Source organism: Mesocricetus auratus, unplaced genomic scaffold (genome assembly GCF_017639785.1).
Source record: "Mesocricetus auratus isolate SY011 unplaced genomic scaffold, BCM_Maur_2.0 Super-Scaffold_6730, whole genome shotgun sequence".
Lineage (NCBI taxonomy): Eukaryota > Metazoa > Chordata > Mammalia > Rodentia > Cricetidae > Mesocricetus > Mesocricetus auratus.
In genome coordinates, this window is record NW_024429184.1 from 90,044,725 (window position 1) to 90,068,529 (window position 23,805).

General features: G+C 44.6%; 1 protein-coding gene across 3 annotated transcripts in view; it reads right to left on the reverse strand.

The window, feature by feature from the left end:
- Nedd4l (NEDD4 like E3 ubiquitin protein ligase) overlaps positions 1-23,805 on the reverse strand; it is a 319,440-nt gene that overhangs the window by 226,480 nt on the left and 69,155 nt on the right. The window lies entirely within an intron of this gene.

A 23,805-nucleotide genomic window follows, 5' to 3' on the forward strand; every position in this document is an offset into this window, starting at 1 on the left:
GGATGTATACATGTAAAAAAAAAAAAAAAGCACTGTACACATTTAAGTGTGACAAAGCCTGGGAATGTGGGCCAGCAAAATGGCTCCACGGGCATGCTGTCAAGCCTGGAAACCTGAGTTCAATCCCTGGGGCCCGCACGGTAGAAGGAGAGAACCAACTCTACCAAGTTGTCCTCAGACCTCCACACGTACACCATGACACACGCAGGCACAAACATAAACATAAACATAATAATAATAAAGACCGGAAGCTTCCTGATGAGTCCAGCACAACACTCTAATGAGGGCACCGAGTTGCCTACAGTATTCACAGAAAGAGGAAGCAGGGAGCAGGAAAACAGGTAAAAATCCCAACCGGGGTTACTGGCCCTTGTAAGAGGAACCATTGACACTTTGGAAAATTTTCAGAGGAAAGGGCTGGCAGGAAGCTGGAGCTGAAACTCAAGTTGACTGAAAACTGTTGAGGGAAGAGTGTGACTACCTCCACGCTACCGCTGGGGAGCCCGAAAAGGAAGGAGAAGCCAAGCACACAGCATGCTACAGGAGGAACCAAATACAAGACCAGAGAAGGAAAGAGGTCTTCCAAGAACGGACTCTGTCCTGTGAGGGCCTGCTGGGCCAGCCACAACACAGCACCCGCCTCAGAGAGAAAGATTCTGTGGCTGTGACTGACTAGTTCCTACAGTACCGCTCTCAATTCTTTCTGACTAATCTTCTGGTTCATCCAAGTGACGGTTTCACTGAGCCGCCGCAAATTGCACAAAGAACTGAATACTCTTTGACCCGTGCCTTCAAAGTGCTTGTGTGACATTTCTTCCTGCGAGGACAACACCAGATGCCTTTGTCGAGCTCTGAGTAAAACAGAGTCTGGCATTCAAAGTGGCTAACCTGAGTTCTTGGCACGTTTCCGTTTTCTACATCATTCCACCCATAATCTCCATTCCTTGGAAAAGAGAGCTGAACAGCTGAGGTTAAAGCCAGTGGAAGGCTGCCGTGTAAGTGGGGACTAGGCTCAGTACTAGGACAAGAAATATGCTCCATCCGCCAGCATCCAAGTGTGTGTCTCAGCCAGAGTAAAAGTTCTCGGACTAGCAGATTGCTCAGAGTGCAAAATACTTGCCATGCAAGTATGACGACCTGAGTTTGAATCTCAAAAACTCAAGTGAAAATCAAGTGTTGCAGTGAATGTCTGCCGTCCCCGTGTTGCTATGGTGAAGTGTGAGGCAGAGAAAAAACAGTCTCTAGATGCTTGAAGGCCATCTTGCCTGGAGGTGTTCACAGACGTGCACCACAGGAGACACTACCTCAATCAAAGTAGAAGGTGAAGGCCAGTACTCTAGGTTTTTCTATTATCACATATGGAACCATGGCACATGTGTGTGTGCCTGAACTCATGAACACAAAAATATGGATGGATGGACGGACGGATAGACGGACGGACGGGCAGATGGATGGATGGACGGACGAGAGATAGTTCTAGCAAACCCTAGTGAAATAGACCTAGAAGCAGGAAGACTGCAAATTCAAGACCAGTTTGGGCTCCTTAGCAAGACCTTACTTCAAAATTAAAAAGCAAAAGGAGGACTGCAGATATATCTGAGAGCTACTGGGCCTGTCAATCATGGTACCTGATCAGAATATACTGAGCATGGCTGGATTACCCAAGTGTGTGGTCAGAACACATGAAACCCCCAAAGGGCAAGAAGTTATTTTGGGTGAAGGCGGAGTTCTGCAGTGACCCCAGAGAGAAACATTCGATCATCACATGGCAGAAGCCTGCAGGGGATCAGATTATGGAAGAGCAGAGGAGGTCCCTGAAATGAAGACGCCGGCAAGCCCAGCAACTCAAACAGCTGCCTTCTTTGGTTATTAAGCATTCTTTCTAACTGGTTAGCTGGTCAAACTCCCTGTAAAAGAGTTTCAGAGGATCCGCCTGTCAATGGTTCTTTTGTCCCTCTAGTCAGAAGGCAGGGACCATTTTTAGGTTCCTCTGAGATCACTGAGAATCGCCTTGTGTTTACAGTTCTAAAAATGATCATAATAAGCGGCAGTGCTGTGTTACAGGACAAAACTCTTAACTCAGCACCTAAAATTCTGCATGTTTTCATGGCCGATGTAAGCGACCTCTGGCAAAAATTGAGGTCTGGGTTATGGTCGGAATGTGTAGTCTAACTAAAAAGGAATGGGATGGGGTCCAGTTCCCAAGGATCCCCCAAGAAGCTGCCCCCGGGCCTCAGAGAAAACTCAACAAGAAGCACGACTGTAGTTACTATGCACACATGAGAGGAACACCAAGGCTGTTCCTTGGTGCTTGCACTGAGGAACAAGCCGCTGCAGAGATGTGAATTCACAGAGACAATGGCAAGCATCCCCCTCTGAAGGCAAGTTGCAGTTCATCACAGGCTGCTTGGTAAGTGTAGACTCAGGGCGAGGCTTAAGCTTCATGACTGGCTGGCCCATCTACACAGCTCCTTGCCACTGCTTCCAAAGTACTTCACTTCTCATGGGATGGGACCCTCTGTAAGCATGTGCTTTTCACACTCCAGACAGCCACCTGCATCCATGATCAGGGGCAACATTCTGACCACGCAACATGACTGACAAGGTTTCCCCTCCATCCTGCAGATGGCACCCGAGTCACCTCTGTTGGCATCACAGATCTTCTCTGCTTTAATAGGAATACATTCTTGCATTTATTCCTGTTAATAGCTCATGTGCCGCTGGGTTCATACTCCGAGTGTAATTTCTTCCTAGTTCCTGGGTATATGTGATTTCCCTGTTAAATACCCCGCCACACATGAACCACAGCTCGGAGTCATTCTGTGATGATCCACTGCGACCAGAAAGAAGGCAAGTGAGGAAACGGTTTCAGAGTCTGAGGCCCTGGGACCTGGGACAGTACCTGTTACCTGGGCTTTCCCGCCAGCTCCATTGAATCATACCCACAGTCACAGACAGTCACTTTCCAGTCATCTCTGGTGGATGACAAACCAACTCTGAGAACAAAACTGAAGACAGCCACCGCTCCTGCAGAACTGTTTACTGTCTGAGCTCTGTCTGCTTATCCTGTGGCTGTCGGCACAGCTGCAACCATGTGCATAGTTTTCAAGGGACTCTAGACTAGTTAAGTCCCTCTTCCATGACCCCCACAGCACCCTGTCACTTTCCCAGCCTTTTCACTAAACTAGCTCTCTTCCTGACCCCCTCAGGAGCAGGGGCTAGAGGGCGGCTCATGGGGGGAAAATGGGACGCATGCAACTTCTCATGGCCAGGGAGCCCCGAGGTGCCCTTCACCTGTCTTGACACAAGACGGCCCTCTCAGATTTTGGCGGGGAAGTTGACTAAGTGGTACTGATGCAAAGGAATTCAGGAGGGTGAACAACAAATAGCAAGCATTAAAAAAGAGGAGGAGTGGGCATCAGGGATGGCTCAGTAGATACACGTACTGTCAAGCCTGAGAGTCTGAGCTGGATCCCAGGCATCTATGTCGTGGAAGAACACTGAATCCTACAGGTTGTCCTCTGGCCTCCAAATGGGCACCATAGCATATGCATCATATGCACCCATCCATCCATCCATCCATCCATCCATTCATATCCCCCCTCCCAGAGATGGAGATATAATTCAGCTGGCAAGGTACCCTATTAGTATATATAAAGGCCTGAGTTTGATCCCAAGAACTGACATAAAGGAAGGAGGAAGGAACACTGGAAAGGACTTCCTTTTCTGGAGGGTTAGCAGCTTCAGGATGTACTGCAAGCCTAGCAGGCGGGGACTTCCACCAGCAAGTTCATTCCTCCTCGGGACCAGAGAAGTTACAGCCACGGCAGAGGTAATAGGAGTTCCGCCATGTCTACTCGCCAGCTCCCATCCAAATTACACCCATGAGAAATGCCCTGAGGTCCCACGGTCATTCATAGGGTTCTGTGACTGGATCCATCCAGCCCAGTGCTCTGAGACAGGAAAGCACAGATGGGGCCACACACTCAGCAGGCTAATCCGACCTGCAGTGGATCCACACACTGGGTAAGATACTACACCAGAATCCCAAAGGATCCAGTCAGACTGGGGAATGGACCAGGCAGCCCTTGACTGCTCGCTTCAGGACAAAAGGCAAAATAGAAGAAACGAAAAAGGGGGCTTGGAGAATCGTATTTTATCCCAAGGTCTACACGACCGAGTGACAGGACAGGGCAACCCATTTGAACCACTCAAAGTCCAGACCAAGAACTTTCATTGCAATAGCCCGGGTCAGCATGATGATCAAAACAAAAGTGCCATGGTTTAAGAGGAACACTGTTGACTTGCTGGGTTTTTTTTTTTTTGTTTTGTTTTTTATAGGATGAAATGTATACAATAGAACTAAACCAACCTAAGAACGGATGAAAGTGTTCTGTACATACAGGTGTAACTGACAGTCCAAAATAGACTGGCACATAAAAAAAAATACCAGAACATTGTATGAGGCATGGCAGCCTTTATTATATAAGAGGAGGAAGCAGTGCATGCACACAAATATTTTCTGGCAAGTTCATCTGGCGACACTGGCAGACTTTGGGGACAGGGGCAGTAGGAAAGAGAAAACTTCTTCCCACATAGCCTTCTTGATTCTTCAAACTTAAAACCATCAAGTTACATTACCAAGTTAAAATGTGTGTTAAGCAGTCAAAACAGTTAATAACCTAACTGGCAAAAGGTATGTTAAGGATGGTATAAGAGGGGCTGGAGACATGGCTCTGTAGTTGAGAGCACTTGTTGCTCTTACAGAGCACTCAAGCTCAGTTTCCAGTACCCACACTGAACTTCACAACCATCCATAACTCCAGTTCCAGGATATCCGACCCCTTCTTCGGATACTGGGATCAGAATTGCATGTGGTACACATACATACATACACACATACATGCAGGTAGAATTCTCATACACTTGATAAATAACCTAAAAAAAAGGTTACTGGGGGAAAAGAGTATTTGAATGCTTAATACTGTTTTAGAAAAGAAAAACAAACAAACCACAAACATATTCTTCCTGCAGGAAGGGACCAGGACAGTAGCAAAAGCACCGTTTCTGTTAGGAGAGGAGAAAAGGCTCCATCCAGGGAAATCTGCATAAGTAGAATGCTTCACAGTGCTTCAGTCCTTACCCTGAGTCACACTGGGGACAGACAGCCTCTGGGTACTGGTGACAGCCCTAGTTTGCCTCAGCCAGGGAATACTGCTGACATCCTACCAGAGATATAACAGGGGCAGGAAATGAACCAGAGGGTCTCAGTGTCCCTCTTCATTCCTGAATGTTGACATTTTCAGACGCCAGACCCTCATCTCAGCAGGAAATGCAGTATCACAGAGTACCTGATGCACAGGGTTGGGACATCTCCAGGAGAAAGAAAGAACAGGAATAATGAACACTTCCCACTTCCGTCATGGTGCAACACATCATTCAAACGGTATGCTTCCTCACAGTCTCTCCTATTAGCATGAACATAGACAAGAAATGCATTTGGGAGTTCTGTTCATTGCTGTTCTTATTCCAAAAATGATTTACGGTGAGGAGCCCACTCCATCAAGATATAAAATTCTTCTTAGGAAGAACACTAACACTCGGCGTTCATCGCTTCGGGATAGGAAAGACTGCATAGGAAAGTAAAAGACATTCAGTAGTCCAGCCAGCTCCAACCCTGCAATGAACTATGAAACTGCATGGAAAGGCAGAATCGCCATGTGACGATCCTGGCCTCTGGAAGCACTGCAGAGCAAACTGAGCTGACTTATCAGACACAGGAAGAAGCCACAGGCCCAGTGCTGCGGACCTCTTGGAGCTGCAGGCTCCATCAAAGGCCAGTGGATACAAGGATGGTGTGGATCACTAAAGCAATTGTTCAAGGCCAGAGACTCCCAGACTTTGACATATCCTTAATTGCTCTCTCCAGCCCTGTGTTTGGAAGCCTGCAGGTGGGTGCAGGACACCAGAAGTGGCTTCTTTCTGGAAACAGCACATTCAAAGTCACTGGTTTTGCCCTGGGGAGGGGGTGAGCCTGCGAGACACAGTGATTTCACAGACACATGCCTCTACAGTCTCAACTCCTTCAAATACGAATGGCCACCATCAGACTAGACTGAACATCTGCACAGTCTCTGCTTGTGGCCATGCCACTTTGTAGCGGACAGACTCATAGACACAAGGTAACATATGAACTAGGTAACTTTGGCTCTGAAAGACCTCTACCCCCTCACTCATCTGAAACTTCACTTGTGTTTTAATCACACTTTTAAAAAGGTAAAGCAGAAATGGATTAGCTTAGCCAGTTTCCTTATAAAATGCCTGAAATTAAAGGGTCTATCTATATTACACAAGAGTGTAACTCAAAAGTATTTCCACTAAAATACAAGACAAGACTGTCCACTCTCTCCATACCTATTCAATATAGTATTTGAAGTTCTAGCCAGAGCAGTAAGAAAACTGAAGGGGATCAAGGGGATACAAAATTGGAATGAAAGAAATCAAAGTGTCTTTATTTGAGATAATAAGATTTTATACATAAAAGACCCTGAAGACTCCACCAGCCTTTCTACACGCAAATGATAAATGGACTGAGGAAAAAAATCAGGGAAATAGTACCTTTCACGAAATAGCCTTAAAAAAAATGGGTGGGTGGGGAGAACTCTACAAGCAAGGGAAAGACTGTATAACAAAAACGTTAAGGCATTAATGAAGATATCAGAAGAATGAAAGATCACCTATGCTCATGGTTGCCAGGACTAATATTATAAAAATGACCATCTTTATAAAAGCAATCAGATTCAATGCAATCCCCATCAAAATCCCAACACAATTCTTCACAGAAATTGAAAGTCTTCAACTTCATACAGAAACAAATACACACACACACACACACACACACACACACACACACACACACACACTCCCAAGTAATAAAAGAACTGCTGGAGATATCAGAGGTATCACCATTCCTGACCTCACACTGTTTCACATACAGAGCTATAATAAGAAACAGCATGGTATTGACATAAAAACAGACACATTGATCAATGGAACTGAATTGAAGACCAAGGCAGTCTTGTCAGAATGCTGAGCTCCTGGTAGAGATTCTGCTTCAAAAGTTAAGGCACAAAGCTATGGAGGAGGTCAATCTCTGGCCTCCACATGATCACACGGGCAAGTACACCTGCATGGACACACACACACATACATACACACGTATGAACAAGCACCCTGCACATGAGTACATACCCACATTCAAACAGGACACAGAATTCCCTTACTAGCTTGTCTAGCAACACAACTTCATTTTCTAGAACCATCCTGTGAATTGCCCAGTTACAGTGAATTCTGTATATTCATATTGACTCATGACCCTCACCCTTCTGCTGAACAAACACTATTAAATATCTTCTTTGAAAAAGAAATGTACATTTCAGAAGGACTATCACTACCTGGTGACTTCCTGAAGCAGGCTGTGCTGTATGACGGAGAAGACGGGTAAGGATGCTAAGCACTGACAGGGGAGACAGACAAGCACTAAAGAGAAAGGAAACAGAAGGCAGGGCAGAGCAGGGAAGGAAGCTTGGGAAGCCTCAGTAGCAATGTGCAGCACTGTCCAAGGTTAATACTCTTGGCCCAGCTGCAAACCTTGGACCAGTGAGACCCATGGACAGGCAAAGGTTAAGAATGATTTGAGGCAAGCACTGAAGAATGCATGTTTGAAATAGGAAGGATTCCCAAAAGTCAAGGTCGTTAGTTTCAAACAGCCACAGCCAAGTTATGAAACCTCTTATAGGCCTATTAAAAATAAGTTAGATTCCAATCTCTCTGCTTCATTGAGATGTGGCCCGAACTCCCAGTAAAGTCAAAGTTCAAAGTCCTTCTCTAACTGGGGCATCAAGATTTATTTTCACTCACCTGGGGAAGGAAGGGGAATGAGATAAGATCACAGCAAATGGAAGCATTTAGAATACCAGCCCAGGGGGTCAAGGTCCAACAAGGATGGAAAGTTCTCCTCCTAGGCTTTGGACTAATCACAGCCACCCCAGCCGGCCAACCAGTGAGCTCACCCCAAGACAGCTACCATAGCCCTCCCAGAGCACCACAGAGCTACCACAGCCCTCTCAGAGAGCTGTCCTCAGTTCCTTCCTGGCCCCTCAGCAAAGAAACACACAGTGCTAGAAATACTCTAGCTGCTTGAGACCTAAAACACTCTTGTCAGCCCAAGTCATTAATGTTTTTAACTTTCTACTTAAACATTAGGAACAAGTTTCAACCCAAAAGGCACTCTTTATCAGAAACAGAACCACAGACACTCCAGGCAAGAAGGGTAAACAGCGAGTGAACAAAGACATTGGTTCTAGAACTAAAAGGAGTTATCCCTGGTGACACAGAAAGATATGTTATCTGGCCAATTCCACTAATAAGTTCATTAAATTGTTTTAACACGCAAATAACGAACCCCCCACACACACCTACCTCCTCCGAACAAACCCTAGTGAGTTTCTACAGTGAAAACTCCAAAGGAGCCTGACCAAGTCAAACCATGCTGAACTCAACTGCTACCCACAGAAATCCTTCAGCTCTCGCTACACACCTGATAAGTGTTTAAGGATACCCATTCCTTCCCACCACCAGTAAGGAAAAAGATTCACAACTCTTACAGTGCTCATACACTTTCGATCCACCAGTTTTCTTCCCAAAACAACATCTGCATTCAGAACACCATCCAGCACTTTCAGAGTTGTCCCTACTGAATAAAGCTCACCCCCTTGAGGTCTACACAAGATCCCTGGAAAAAGATGCAAACTACCTTGATGATGAATTCATAGCTCAAAGATTCTGAGCGGACGTGACTGCGGCAGAATGGAGGTGCTTACCTGGCAAGCCTGAGTGCCTGGGCTTGATACCTAGCACTGTGCAATTGTTTAGAAGGGCTGGGGAGTAGGCTCAATGAGTAAAGTGTTTGTTGTGTAAGCATGGGAACTTGCGTTTGAACCCCCATAAACTGTGTGGTTGGGGACAGTAGTGCACTGTTGGAGACTGGAAACTCCCTGGGAGCTCAGAGGCCAGCTAGCCTGGTGTAAAAGCAGTGAGCCATAGACTGTCTCACATAAGGGATAAGGCAGCGACCCACACGTCAAGCTGTCCTCTCTCATACACAAGGAATGGCATACATACAGGAACGCGTGTACACACACACATGCACACCACAGACTTGAAAAGAAAAGATGTCTAAAAGCATCTTGAGGTAAAATAAAATTACTATAACTATGGGTGGGCTTACAGAGTTGTTAAATGCTGCAGAAGGGGAACCATTCTCTCCCATTGAGAAGAATCTTACCCTGCATCGTTGTCTCCTGAAGGTAAGATGTCTCTTTTAGGAAAAAAGTCCACACAACGAAGGTGAAGGAAGCAGGACAGTCAAGGGCATGAGAGTGTTCTGAAGCCTGGTAGCATTCCTCCAGTGGATGGCAAGGTCAGAGAACCACAATTTTAATTCTACTCGCAGGAGTAGTGCACACTGGGTGCCCTTCTCCAAACCAAGCTGCCTTACTACCTGTAGACATCACATCCCAGGTACCTAAAGAGCCTTCTAACTGGACGCTAGAGTTCAGACTTCCTGCGAAGACACCCTCTTCAAAATGCAATGAGAGCAGAGGCAGAACCCTCAGGAAGGTAACATCAGTTGACCACATTCCCCCTCCTTTGGTAAATGTTGGCAGTACATTCTGTCTTAAAGGAACCCTCATAATAGTTCATCTTCACCTTGTGCAAAGTTTCTCCTCTGTCACTCTAAGCTTATGTAAACATACAGACGGCTGTGAGCTTCTCAGAAGAAGAAAGGGTCAACACTGTTTCCATCAGGACAAACACATCAAGTTCCTCTTAAATGTGAGACCATTCTTCTGCCAAGATACATTTCAGTCTCACCAACTCCTAGAATCAATCAAGTATCAATCTTAGAATACCAGACCTTTGGGTTCATCGTCTTCTTTTTGGGGGGGAGAGGGGTGTTCGAGACAGGGTTTCTCTGTGGCTTTTGAGGCTGTCCTGGAACTCACTCTGTAGACCAGGCTGGTCTCGAACTCAAAGAGATCCGCCTGTCTCTCTCCAACTGCGGGGATTAAAGGCGTGCACGACCACCGCACGGCAGGTTCATCATCTTCTAAGAGGAGTCAAGTGTAGTCTCATTAAAAAAAAGTTTAAAATTATATGGGCTACACTAGTCTCCTCACATGAGTAAAATGGCTCAGCAGGTAAAATCACTTGCCATCAAGCTTGACAACTTGAGCTCAATTGTTGGAGTGTGCATGATAGAAGGAGATAACCAGCTTCTACAAGTTGTCCTCTGACCTAAAAGCAACATGGGACATGTATAAATACCACACATCTAAATAAAAATTTTAAGGTAATGTTTTAATGAAGTATTTCTCAGAATTCATCCTTTGACATGTTAACCACCAGTATTCACAATGTGAAGAGATTAAGGAAGGGGCTGAGGTCACCTAGATGTCACTAATCCAATGTGACTGGGGCCATTCTCAGTCAGTTTGGACAGAGACACCAAAGTCACACACATACAGATGAAGTTAAGGGTGTGCTTGCGTGCGTGCATGCCTGTATGTGTGTGTGTGTGGCGGGGGGAATGTTAGTCACTTGAAATCTAAGAAGAAAAGACCTTAGAGAGGTGGCCCAGCAGGGGACCTGATAGCAGAACTTTGAGACATTCGTTTGTGTCATGAGCCACCTAGTATGCGGTCTTTGCTTGCTGCAGAAAAGAGAACAGCATTGCAACAATCACTGAACCATATAAGCAAGACAAGAGTATTTGACAGGGCATTCTTCATAGTCACAACATTGTTCAGACAGGTGATTACTGGGGGAGGGCAGAAGCAAACTCCTAGGCCCAACAGCCTTGGCCAGGAACAGTTTGACCAGCAAACTCCACCCAGAGCTCAACCCCTGCTCAGGAGCATGGCCAGAACACAGTAGCTGGATCATATATCAAAGATACTAGCAGTGGGGGTCTCTCAGAGAAGGGATACATTTGGTGTCAAGGAAAAGGAAATCACAGGCATTCTGATCCCCACAAGAGAGCACAAAACTGGACAACTGGGCAGAGAGAAGGAGTCAGCCTCACAATACACAAGGAGCAAACACATTAAAATAATTGCTTATGGCCTTCATCCATCATATTAAATTAAATTTGCATATACTTGAAAGCTGTTAACACTCTGCCATTTATGTAAAAGCGGCCCATTCAAAGTTTGGGAGCTCACAACTATCATGGTGATGAGACAGCATGCCCAGGCTTATGGAGAGAAATGCCTAAGCACTACAGGGAGCTGAGGCTAGACAGAGAGCCCCGGCCCGAGCGAGGTTTCACAACTGGGGGTAGGGTGGGTTTACACCCCAAAAAGAAAACATGGCGCTGTGTAAGGATGGTTTTTACTCTCACAAGGGAGTGACATGCTACCTGCATCTCCTGGGTAGAAGCTAGGATGTACTGAATATACCCCCAGGCACAGGACAGCTCTCTGAGAACAGTTCTGTCCAAACCACCAGTAAAGCATCCTGAGGAAGTTTGTAGCCAGAGGCAGCACACACCCCCACTGCAACCTTTCTTTGATTCTACTTTTTATTTTTGGACAGGGCCTGGTCTTGAGCTCTTAATCTTCCTGCCTCAGCCCTCCGAGCACTAGGGTAACACGGCTGGTCACCAGATACCCACTTTAAATAATTCTCCCTTTACTTAACCTGGTTTCCTGGTCATCAGGCTATTCACACTAAGTTGAGTCCAGACTACCTGGCGTGTTCACCATGCCCTCCCCCACCCCACCCCCCATCAAACAAGCTTCCCACCACACATTCCCATCTTTAAAGACAGACCCAATGCAAAATAAAATGCCAAGCCTGTTCAACAATTATTAACAACAAAATGCTAAGAGCAAAGTATCAGACCAAACCTTGGGCCCCTTTGTGTGTGCACAGGAAGAGCCCGTCATGAGTTTGTTGTGCACCTGCAACCCCATCAGCAGGGTTTTGGGGTACCCTCTTCTCTCCTGACAACTTCATCAGCATTTACTGCTATTTCCTGATGATGGCCATTCTGGCTGGGGTGAGATGGAATCACACTGTGATTTTAGCCTTCATGGCTCTGATAGCTAAGGATGTTTAACATTTTTCCCCCTATGTCTACTAGCCATTTGTAGTTCATCTTTTCAGAACTGTCTGTTCATTAGCCCACTCACTGATTGGACTGTTTGATCCCTCAGTAGTAGAACTATTTCCATTGGTGTCTGTGGGAAACAGCAAGCTCACCAATAGACGCAAAAGACAACAGTGTGTTTTCCCAAACCATCTGATTGACAACCAGAAAAAAAGAATAAAACTTGCAAAACTGGTGGCTATGTGGGGACAGGGAGGGACTCTGTTTGGAGGAGTGAAAGTTAACGTGGCATTTCAGACAGATAATGTGACAAAATCTATGCAGAGTCCTGAGAGATTCAGACATCTCTTTTCCAAACTTCTCCACAGAGCATCAGACCAATGAGAAGAGGTAAATTTATAAGAATGTTCAAGGGGAAAGACTCATTCTTCAGCTATCCATCTGAGAGTATTAGAAAAATCAGTCACAGCAACTAACATCACTCCGTTATCTAGTACTAAGTGACAGGTGTGTTGATATTTTACTATATAATCCTTGAAACTCCATAGACTTTCCCCCAAAATGAAAATGCTGTCTGAGTCATTAAACAACTAATACAACTGATGATTGGCATCTAACTCTAGAATGTGTTCCATGATGAAAACAATACAGAACACACACACACCAATGCCTGCAATATAGAATTCATAGTGGATTGCCTTTGGATTTAATACTTCGCGGTGATGTGGTGGATAAGAAATAGGCCCCAGAGGCTCGGGAATCTGAACACCCAGTTCCCAGATGGTGGCGCCATTTGGAGAGATGGTACAGCCTTACTAGAGGAAGTATGTCACCGGGGATGTGCTTTGTGAACTCACAGCCTCACCCTACTTCTGGTTCACTATCTCTGCTTCATATTTTCAGTTAAAGGTGTAAACTCTCAGCTTCCTGCTTTGGCTGCCTGCAGCCATGTGGCCCCACGTTATGGCCTAATTCTCTGGTCCTATAAGCCAAAATAAACTGTTTCTTTTATAACTCAGTTTTAGTCATGGTATTGAATCATAGCAACAGAAAAGAAACCAACACAGATACATGTAGGATAGGTGTTTTTTCACTGATTCTCAATTCCAAATCCACCCTTTTCTTTGTCTGTGACCCTGGCGCTACAACACATTTTCCCAGCTCCCCTTTTCAAGCTGGCTTTTCAATGGAATCCACCTTCTCTCAGAACTTTGCGATGCTTCCAAGAGATTAATACAATTCCCTTAAGAATAAATTGGGCTATTAGAGAAGGCTGGGATGGAGCACTGCTGCTCATCATCATCGTGATCAGTTAAGTAGCTCATCACTACCATGATAGCAGTGATGGAAGAATGTTTTCCGGTTTGGGTTTGGCCAAAAAATAAAAACAAAAGATACTGACTGAACTGCCTAGTACATCTAATAATTCTATCAAATGAACAACTATGATGCAATAATATCCAGACCGCAGGGAAAATGTCTATTTCCAAATAATGATAACTTTTTGGGTGTCAGAACAACCTATAGTTTTGTTGGTGATCTAGTAAGAACAGACCTGCAAAATCCTAGGGTTATCTTCTGTTCCTCTCTTCTTTCTTGGACAGCAGTAGTCATTTTCTGACCTGTCTGTCAACTGTATAGGGATGGTAGATATGCCCAGCTCACACCCTGTAGCCCACATGAGGTCAAGGACAGCTATGAATGAAGTCCAATCCAAAGTCCAAAGAATTTGGACTTGCTTAAAACATTCTGAAGTTCTTTTGCAGTTGTTCTTGGACCATGATTGCAAGTGCTTGAGCATGAACTTTGTAGATCACAACATCGTGTTACAATGTCAGAAGGTCCAAAAACAAAAGGAATGGATACGATTTGATAGAATCAATATTCTGTTAAAAAATAAATGGTTGAACACACATGTGTCTCTATAGGACCATTACCAGACAGTATTCGGCATACAGCAACCTGACTTCCTTCATTATCTATCCCACTCACCATCTCTCTGATGCTAAGCACAAGGCAGACATGGTCCACCCAAGTTCCCAAGGATATGTATCTCCGGCTGAATGCTCTCTATAGTTAGCATATTTTGCTAACTTAAAGCAATACTTCTTGGTTATTTACACTGGGTTTATAAGACAAAATGACAGAGCCTGCTGTCATTACTGCAGATAATGGAAATTAAAAGGAAATTAAGAGGGCCTTCTTGCAAATATACTTAGTTGCAGGGCAGAAATTTCTAGTAAAGGCAGAGATACAATGGCTGACATATCACAAGTCCTCTAACAAGGCTGAGTCCAATGCCATGGCATGGGGTCAAGAGTATTCAGGTATTGGGGACTGGAGAGATGGTCCATGTTAAAAGCTGTTTTTTCGAGGACCCAGATTCAAGTCCCAGAACCCACAAAGCTGCTTACAACTGTCTGTAACTCTAGTCCCAAGAGTTCAACACTCTCTTCTGGTCTCCCCCAGAATTGCACACACATGGTGCACACACATACTTGAAGGATCATACACATAAAATACAAAATTTAAAGTTAATTTTTTAAAAGGAGTATATAGTTACTTATCCGCTGTCTATGCCCACCATGAAGTCCTAGTGTCCCTCTGAGTTAACAGAGTATAATATAGAAATACCCTGGTTACCTCCACCGTGAAGTCTCAGTGTCCCTCTCAATTAATTTGAGTATAATATAATACTGTGGATATCTGTCTTGGAGAACTGGTGGAAGAATGAATGATGCCAGGGGCCTGGGCACTGCCTAGCAGTCAGAGCGAGCTATACATATGTAACATTTCCCAACTCAGGACAGAGTCAGGCTTCCTGACTACCAGCCAGGTACACATTCACCATACACACTGCCTTGTCCTCAACCATAGGAAAGTGCCCATGTTGGTTCAAAGTCATTCATAGACCAACAGCACCTACATACACACCTGTGACTGGATTATCTATACATGTCTGAGGTGATTCTTCTTTTTTATTATTGAAAATACATTCTCCTCTCCTACTATACATACAACCAGTTTTCCCTCCCTCTGCTCCTCCTAGCCATACCCTTACTTCCCCCTCTCCACCAGATCCACTCTCCCTCTGTTTTCCTCTTCAGAAAAGAGCAGAGCTCCAAAAGATGACAGCCAAAAAGGACAAAACAAGATACAATAAGGCAAGGCAAAAGTGTTCATATCGAGGCTGGACAAGGCAATCCAGCAGGAGGAAAAGAGTCTCAAGAGCAGGCAAAAGAGTCAGAGACACACCTGCTCCCACTGTTTTAGTTCCATAGAAACACTGAGTTTCTTAAACTGAGTTTTAAAATTAACAAAAATGAAAAGTGAGATTTGCAACTGCATTTCTTCATCCTCCTCCTCCTCTTTCTTTTCCTCCTCAGACTAGGCTAGCTTCCAACTCACAGAGATCCACTTGTGTCTCTGCCTCCCAAATGCTGGAATTAAAGCTGTGCATCACCACCACCTGGCACAACTGCAATTTTTAAGGAGATGAGAAATTAATTTCTCACTCCCAGAGTCTTCCAATTGATGTTTAAATGTTCCTTAAATATGGTTACTACAACGGAAGGTAAAAAAAAAATGTACTTTCCTAAATACATAGGCCTCATTAAGCCAGAAATGAGAAATATAGAAGAGATGGTTGTTTCTACAAAGCACAATAGAAGGGAATATTCCAGAAACTTCTTTTGCATAGCTTAAGTTTCAAGCTCTACCGTTCAGTAACCCTCTGGGGTTTGGAGTACTTGTGAGGCCATGTGCCAGGCTCTGAAATGTCACAGGAATTTCTGCCCAAACACCTCAACAGGAAGACAAAGATACTCCTAAGGCTATCTCATTTCTTACTGTAAGGCTATAAACTAGAAACAGATTATGAAAATTTTTCAAATATTTATATTAATATAAATAAACAAATGGACGATTTAGACAGGTTAGATATATAGAGATGTCTATATTAGACATATCTGTATATATGCAAATACTGTATATATGTCTAAATGTATATACAGACAAACTACACATGCCATATGCATATTCATAGACATTAATATGAACCACATTTATACACAAAAATAGTCCCAGCACTAGCTTTTAAGAGGCACTAGACTGTTTTGATGTGTTTGCTCATTTGTTTCTTGAAACAGAGTCCTGAAATAATAGGGTTACAGGTATGTGCCACTATGCTAGGCTTCTAGAGCTTTTTGGCACTAACTATGCTATTTGCACATACAATCAGAAAATCAGTTCCTGCTCTCTGACTCAGAGAAAGAACACTCCCATCAGCATCAAGCATTGCCAAATGGTATGATTTAGCACTTTACTCTTTTCAAAAGACCAAACCGCCCTTAAAAGAAAGGTTCAATATTTCATGTTGTTGTTAGCCCACACCAATATATTAGCAGAATTTGGTATTGTTTTATTATATGACCCAAAATGCCTTTTTAAAAAAGTTCTGTCCCAACTACCACACTGGTTTCTGTGATATTACTAATAAAGAGATCCTATGTTTACAAATCTGAAAGATTTATTGTTATTTTAGTTTTTTGTTGTTGTTCTTTGGTTGTTTTTTGTTTTGTTTTGCTTTGCTTTTTTTTTTCTAGACAGGGTTCCTCTGTTTATCTTTGGAGACTGTCCTTGAACTTGCTCTGTAGACCACGCTGGCCTTGAACTCACAGAGATCCTCTTGCTTCTGCCTATAGAGTGTTGGGATTAAAGGCGTGGGGAGCCACCACTGCCTAGCTATATTAGTTTTAAAATAAGGTCTCAAGTAGCCCATGATGGCTTGAACTCGCTTGGCAGTCGAGGATTAGCATGAACTTCTGATCCTCCCAGCTCCTAAATGCTGGAATTATAGGTGTGGGATTATTACATATGCCAAGTTCTATGTGGTGTGGGGATTTAGCAGAAGGCTTCCTGCATGCTAGGCAGGCACACAGCCAATGGAAGTACATCTCCAGCCCTTCAACCTGAGCAACTTACATTGCTTCTCCCGTTTCTAAAGCACTTTCTCCTTCCCATGCAAGGTGACAGACAACACAATCAGCAATAGGAGAGAAGGTCATCATCAATGCCCCTCATAACAACTAACATGAACCAAAGCAGTGTCTATGACACACTTGATTGCTATGGTATGAACATCTTCCCACATAGACCTTGTCAGACAGTCCATTCTCCTAAACCTGTAGAAACTGAGCCTCAAAGAGGAGGTCACTTAAAGGTCAAAAAGTGGTGGGTTTGTCCCAGGGACACTGGGTCTCTCCCCTAGGTCCATCAACCCACAAAGCCACTCTCCACCCATCACTCTCTCCAGAGCCACATTACTGATGATGTGACTGCCAACTGGAACAAATGATATTCTCGATACTTCCTTTAAAGCCACTGGTAATCTCAGAAAAGCAACAATTCAAAGCCAGGGTCACCACACCTGTTTTTCCTCCAGTAGGGACCTGAGAGTGGCCCACCCAGGCCAGCACAAAGGGTGCACTGAGCAACACCAACTCTGTGGCAAAAAGGATGGATTATGCTAGGGCATTCTTCCCTAGAGAGAACCATGGAGAACACATCACTAAAAATGGAATCCACTGATTTCTACACAAAGAAGCCATCTGATTGGAATTTTCACAGCAGACAGCACCAGTCCAGCTTCGTGACACGTCAGGGGAACAGACTGAATCTCCTCTTTTGGTGGCTCTTTGTGAGAGAACAGTGGGATCAGGAACCGTGATGATAACCAAGTAGCAAATTTGCCCACCAAGACATGAGCAGTCCTCGATTTTGCAATAGAATCTTCCTTCCATGTGTCTCCCTTCCCACAATTCTTCCCCGCAGCAGCTGTAAAATGGCACAATCTGACCCAGGCTGGTCCAGAGCTGAGTACTGGTCTACCCTTGCGCTCCAGCACCCTGCGGATGCTCCAGTCCTAACCCAGGATGACCACATCTCTCTCTAAGATGACCCAGACAGCCTTCCTGCCTTAGCTCTTGACCTTGTCCAGTACAATGAACACTGAACCAACATTTACATTCCACACAAATATAAATATAAATTTTTTAGGGAACTCTTAAGACCAAGGCCTTATCCAAACCGCCACAGCTCACCAATCTCATCTGGAACCACTCCTGCCCACACCGCGGGCACCCCATACCTAACTGTAGCCAGAGGCCCACCTTAAGGAGTCCAGCTATGGTTTCAGGAGCCCCACCGCTACCCCCTTATCCCCACCCCAGCTTTGGAAAGGAACAAGAAGACAGATGAGTATGCACAGCTGTCCTAAGGCTAGACTCCTTGGGTCCAGCTGTCTCAACTCAACCAATGAGAGGTTCCACGAGAATGCAAACTGACTGTTATGACCATTACACAATGCAAACAGAAACCATTTTGTCCTTCGTCTGTGTCTGAGAACCACCAGAACTAGGGCTTCTCACTCAGTGCCTTGTTCTTTCCGCGGTATTTCTTTGTTTGAGACAGGATCTCACTTCAGGTTGGCTTTGAACTCGCTATGTAGCTGAGAATGGATGACTTTGAACTTCTGATCTTCCTGCCTCTGCCTCCCAAACCTCTGTCTGCGCCACCACACTGGTTTGTGCAGTGTTGGGAACCAAACACCAGTGCTGGTTTATACATCCTAGACAAGTGCTCTACCCACTGAGCTACACCCTAGCTCTCTCTTTTCTGTATTTTTTGCTTATTTCCTATAGATATGTGTTACTTTAAATAATTATTTTCTGATTATGAAACTGATAACATGATTATTCTGACTATATCAGCACTGTTTTTTCTCTCTATGTCATCCAAATTTCGGTTCATTAAGTATGTGCTCCCAAAACATACACATACACCTGAAAATACTGACAAATGTGCTTAAATATCTCCTTGCAGTGGGAGACAGATAAGAAGAAATCCTATCATGGTCTAATTATTCTCTTTTCCCCAGTCCACTTCTAAAATATGGATGATGTCTGATAAAATACTGTCTTAAAACAAAACAAAACTCAAGTTTCATGCAAGTCTAAATTGTGCCATTAAATAGTTAAGTGCACTAAGTGAACAGAGGCAAGTATGAGCACTTCAGCTTCTCTGGGAGTGTTCAGTCACAGGAAGGCAGAGCTTTGGGAACGGAAAAGGATGTCCAAGGCCTCCGAACACAGGGTTCTGCAGCACCTGTGGTCAGCAGCATGTTCCTTGTAGAATCTGTGCCATCACATCAGCAACCACATGGCTCTTTATCCTGTCTGTGAGGGACTGCAATTCTGAGGCCAGGATGCTACACCCTCCAGGTAATTGTTGTGGAATAATCTTTTTGTTCACTGTGAAGATGTGTCTTTACCAAGGCGCCTTCTGGTTTGATAAAGAACTGAATGGCCAATAGCAGGGCAGGAAGATGCTAGGCGGGACTTCCGGGCAGAGAGAAAAGAAAAAATGGTGAATCTAGGTATGGGAAGGACACCAGAGGACATGGAGAGCAATATTTTAAGTTACAAGAGCTAGTTAGAAACAAGCCTAAGCTAAGGCTGAGCTTTCATAGTTAATAAGAAGTCTCCGCGCCATTATTTGGGAGCTGGTGGGACAGAGAAAGACCGATACAGGCAATGTTAGCCAACAGAGGTGAGCAGGTCACAAGGGTAAAGCCCTCATGAATGAGATTAATGGCCCTATAAAAAGACATGGCAGAGTTTGTCCTCTCTGTTACATGAGGATTCAAGAAGATGTCCCATTAACTACAAACTAGGACGCAACTACATCAGACCCCAGGGGTTCTAGCACTTTGATCCTGAACTTCCCTTGGTCTAATCCACTCAGTCTCTCATGTTCTGCTATACAGCAGAGGCAGCAGACTAAGACTGTCTCTCCGACAAGGAGGTTTGGGTAAAGGCATCTGTCCCTACCGTAGTAATTTACTGGAGAATGAAGTAAGATTGCTTTCAGCAAAGCGCCAGGTCTGCCCCTGTGTGTCTGCCTGGCAGGAGGAAGAAGAGGGAAGAAGAGAAAGATGGCACCAGTTGTGCCATGTGCATCACTCTGAAAGTCCAGAGCACTGTTGGCCAAAACGCAAGTCACAAACCCCAGTTAGAACATCATTTCATTGAATCCTGTTTACTTAATGAAATGACAATAGATTAGGGCAGAGTGAACAAGTAACACTCCACAAAAAGCAGAAGGAGCTATTGGGGCTCGGCCTGGGAGGCTAAGTTTTCTGTCCTCCCTCCCGCCTCTTGGTCCTCATTCTCCACAAAGCAACAAGAACTCCTCCCTGAAGGAAGGCCACAGAAACCAAAACCCTTTCTCCCCAAAACCAGACCAAACACCTAAAATCATAGCTCCAGTTTCTTCTGCTTTCTGGGAAACAACTAGCCACAAAGAAGAAGTAAAACCCTCTTCTCGGAGGGGCCTATCAGAACCCTCAGAGGAAGAAATGTAACAAGAAGAATCTGGACACACTGGATCTGCTGCCACTGGCTCAGACACTTTCTGTCCAATCAGTCTACACACCATCCCTGTTTCACTAAGCCTGCGCTACAAGACGAACAACTCACCTTTGGTGGGCCTTTTGGGTTTCAGTCTAAAGGTTTTCTCCATCATGGTCAAACATTTTTGTGCCATGCTTTTTCTCTTACTGACCTGTCTTCTGTTATAAGAGTGTTGGCCATGACCACCTATATAACGGTCAAGAACAGGATCACCCCGTTTCTTGCTCCCTATAGAGGCCCCAATGTAAGTGAGAGGCCAAGAGAAGGTTGATGGTAGAGGCAGGGGTGCTGGCTAGTTTTCTTATCAGCTTGATACAAGGTGGCATCATCTGGGAAGAAGGGCTCTTAATCAAGAAAATGTCCCCATAGGATTGGCCTGTAGGCAAGTCTGTTGGACATTTTCTTAACTGATGATAGATGTGGAAGGGACCATTCCATTGTAGGTAGTGCCGTGTGTGGGCAGGTGGTCCTGGGGTATAAAGAAAACAGATTGAGCAAGCCAGGAAGAGCAAGCAAGCAAGCAGCATTCCTCTACGGCCTCTGTTTCAGTTCCTGCATCAAGGTTCCTACCTTGGGCTCCTGCCCTAACTTCCCTGGATTTCAAGCTGTAAGGTGAAATAAACCCTTCCCCAAGTCTGTTTCATCATAGTGTTTTGTCACAGCAACAGAAACTCTAACTAAGCAGGCAAGCCCAGAACATGTGCAGTCAGCCAGGGATCACTATTTAGATCACCGCAAGGTGGAAGATACCACAAAAGACTTCGCAGACGCAGGAACGTGTAACACCAGGGATGAACTAGGGAACACTCAGCAAATAAACACAGTTCTGGAAGAGGCAAAGTTGGGCAAGGAGAGATCCTGGGGTCTCTGTACTACGTAGCCACACGCTGTGGGCATTTCCAAAGTCATCTCAAGGTGAACACAGAAAGTCAAACTTACAGGTACTTCGTAAGAACTCTATGCGATGTGGTGGGGGAGAGGTGTGAGCATGGCAGAGAATTAACCTACTGAAAATGAGCACATGGAAACTCAAGAAGCAACAACAAATCACTTTTTGAAGATTTGAGATAATGGCAGGCAGTGCCATTAACGTAACTGAAATGGTCACCAGTAAGTGATACGCTTAAGGATTCTGAGCCTTTTCTTCCCCACTCTCTAAGACATGTTTCCAGCTAACCCCACTTCCCACTCATGCCTGCTTCCTCCTCATGGTGCCCCATCCCCCACTGTCCCCAGCAAGCCCTGCTAGTGACAGACAGAACTCCTTCTCTGCCCTTTGACATGAATGGGACATATAACATGACCTAATGCCACAGGAATGAGTGAAGAAGCTGTATGTCATACGGGCCACCAATCACACTGACACCTCAGAGTACACTTCCAGACGAGGGGTGATTGAACCCGGTGAGACAGTGTTTCCTGCTTTGTGAAATCTGGTTAGTATTGCTAAATCATATTAATCATGTTTCCAGTCTAGGACAGGGAGAGGTAGAGTTTATTGGTAGAGCATTTGCCTAGCATGCACAAGGCTCTAGATTTAGTTCTAGCCACACACATATACATACACACATGATTTTACCATGTTGTCCATCTTATCTATAATTAAATACTTATATTATTGTATTTATATTGTATTATAATGTAAATATTATTACCATATTTTTATATTTATCTACATAAACTTACAACAGCAGATACCAAAACTTCAAAGTGTGACTGAGAAATTGTTTCAATGTTTATTGAAATAACTATTTCCAAATTTTTGTTAACTAATGCACAATACTGGTTGATCCATTTGTGAAGTGGCAGGTCCAGTTCTAAGTTATATGAGTTAATGAAATATAAAACTGTGCCCAAGGGAAAGTGCTGAGTCTAGAACTGCCTCTCTTCACAGTCTCCAAATCTTAATGCCTTACTTTCTTGGAATTCCTGAATCTGACTAGAGCAGTAGCTCTCAACCTGCGGGTCAAGGACCCCTCGGGGGGCTGAGTGACCCTTTCACAGGGGTTGCCTAAGACCATTAGAAAACACAGATATTTACATTATGATTCATAAGAGTAACAAAATTAGAGTTATGAAGTAGCAACAAAAATAATGATTGGAGGTCATCATAACATGGGGAATTGTATCAAAGGATCACAGCATTAGGGAGGTTGAGAACCACAGAGCTAGAGCGTTCTTTCATTTTGCATTGGCTGGAAGTCTTTAAACTCTCCTCCAAGCTGCCTTCCTCCATCACCCCCCACTCACTACTTCAAAGAACTGTGTTACAGGTCTTCCAGCTACATGTACCCACCGAAGCTGGGAGTTCCTAGGCCCCTGCCTTCTCATTTTCCTGCATAGAAAGTCAGATTCTCAAAGACAACCTTTATTGCAACCTCTCTGTGTATCCACGCCCCACCCCAAACCCACTCCAACTCTGGGCGTAGAGCTCTTAGCCAACAGACACATGCAGGGGCCCAACCAAGCATTCAGTCCATAATAAATACTTTATCAGGAGCTAAATCCAGAAGACATCATCTCCACCCAGTGGCAGAACAAGTCCAGAGAGCCTTCCAGGATATTCGCTTTCTCTGCTCGGGTAGAGGGAAACCTCCCGAAGCATTGCAGGCTGATTAAAGATGGGGAATGAAGTTTATATTTTCTTAAAATTTATTTATTCATATTTTATCTATGTATACCTGGATGCCAGAAGAGGGCCTCTGGTCCTCTCAGAGATGGTTGTACGCCACCATGTGGGTGCTGGAAATTGAACTCAGGACCTCTGAAAGAATAGCCAGTTCTCTTAACCCATGAGCCATCTCTCCAACCCCTGAGTTTACATTTAAATCCTCTTTTCATTCCTTAGGAGGGGAGAACAGACTGCTGGTTCTGGTGGTGGAACTACCTACAGTTAGCCACAGGGGGGAGCAGCTTCTTGGCAAACAGCACCAGAGGTACTGGCAGCAAAGGTGCAAAGAAAATCCATCCTCATCTTTGGGCGATACAGGCAGTGACTGTTGAAGCAACCCAGGTGCACCCCACATGTGGCATACTTTCATTCTTTCCATACCTCTCTAACTCTGACATTATTCTCCCTAAACGTGTGACTCAAACACAAACAAAGCAATCCCCCAAATCAAGGGCTGAGGGGTGTTCCAGCCCAGGCACAAGGAATAC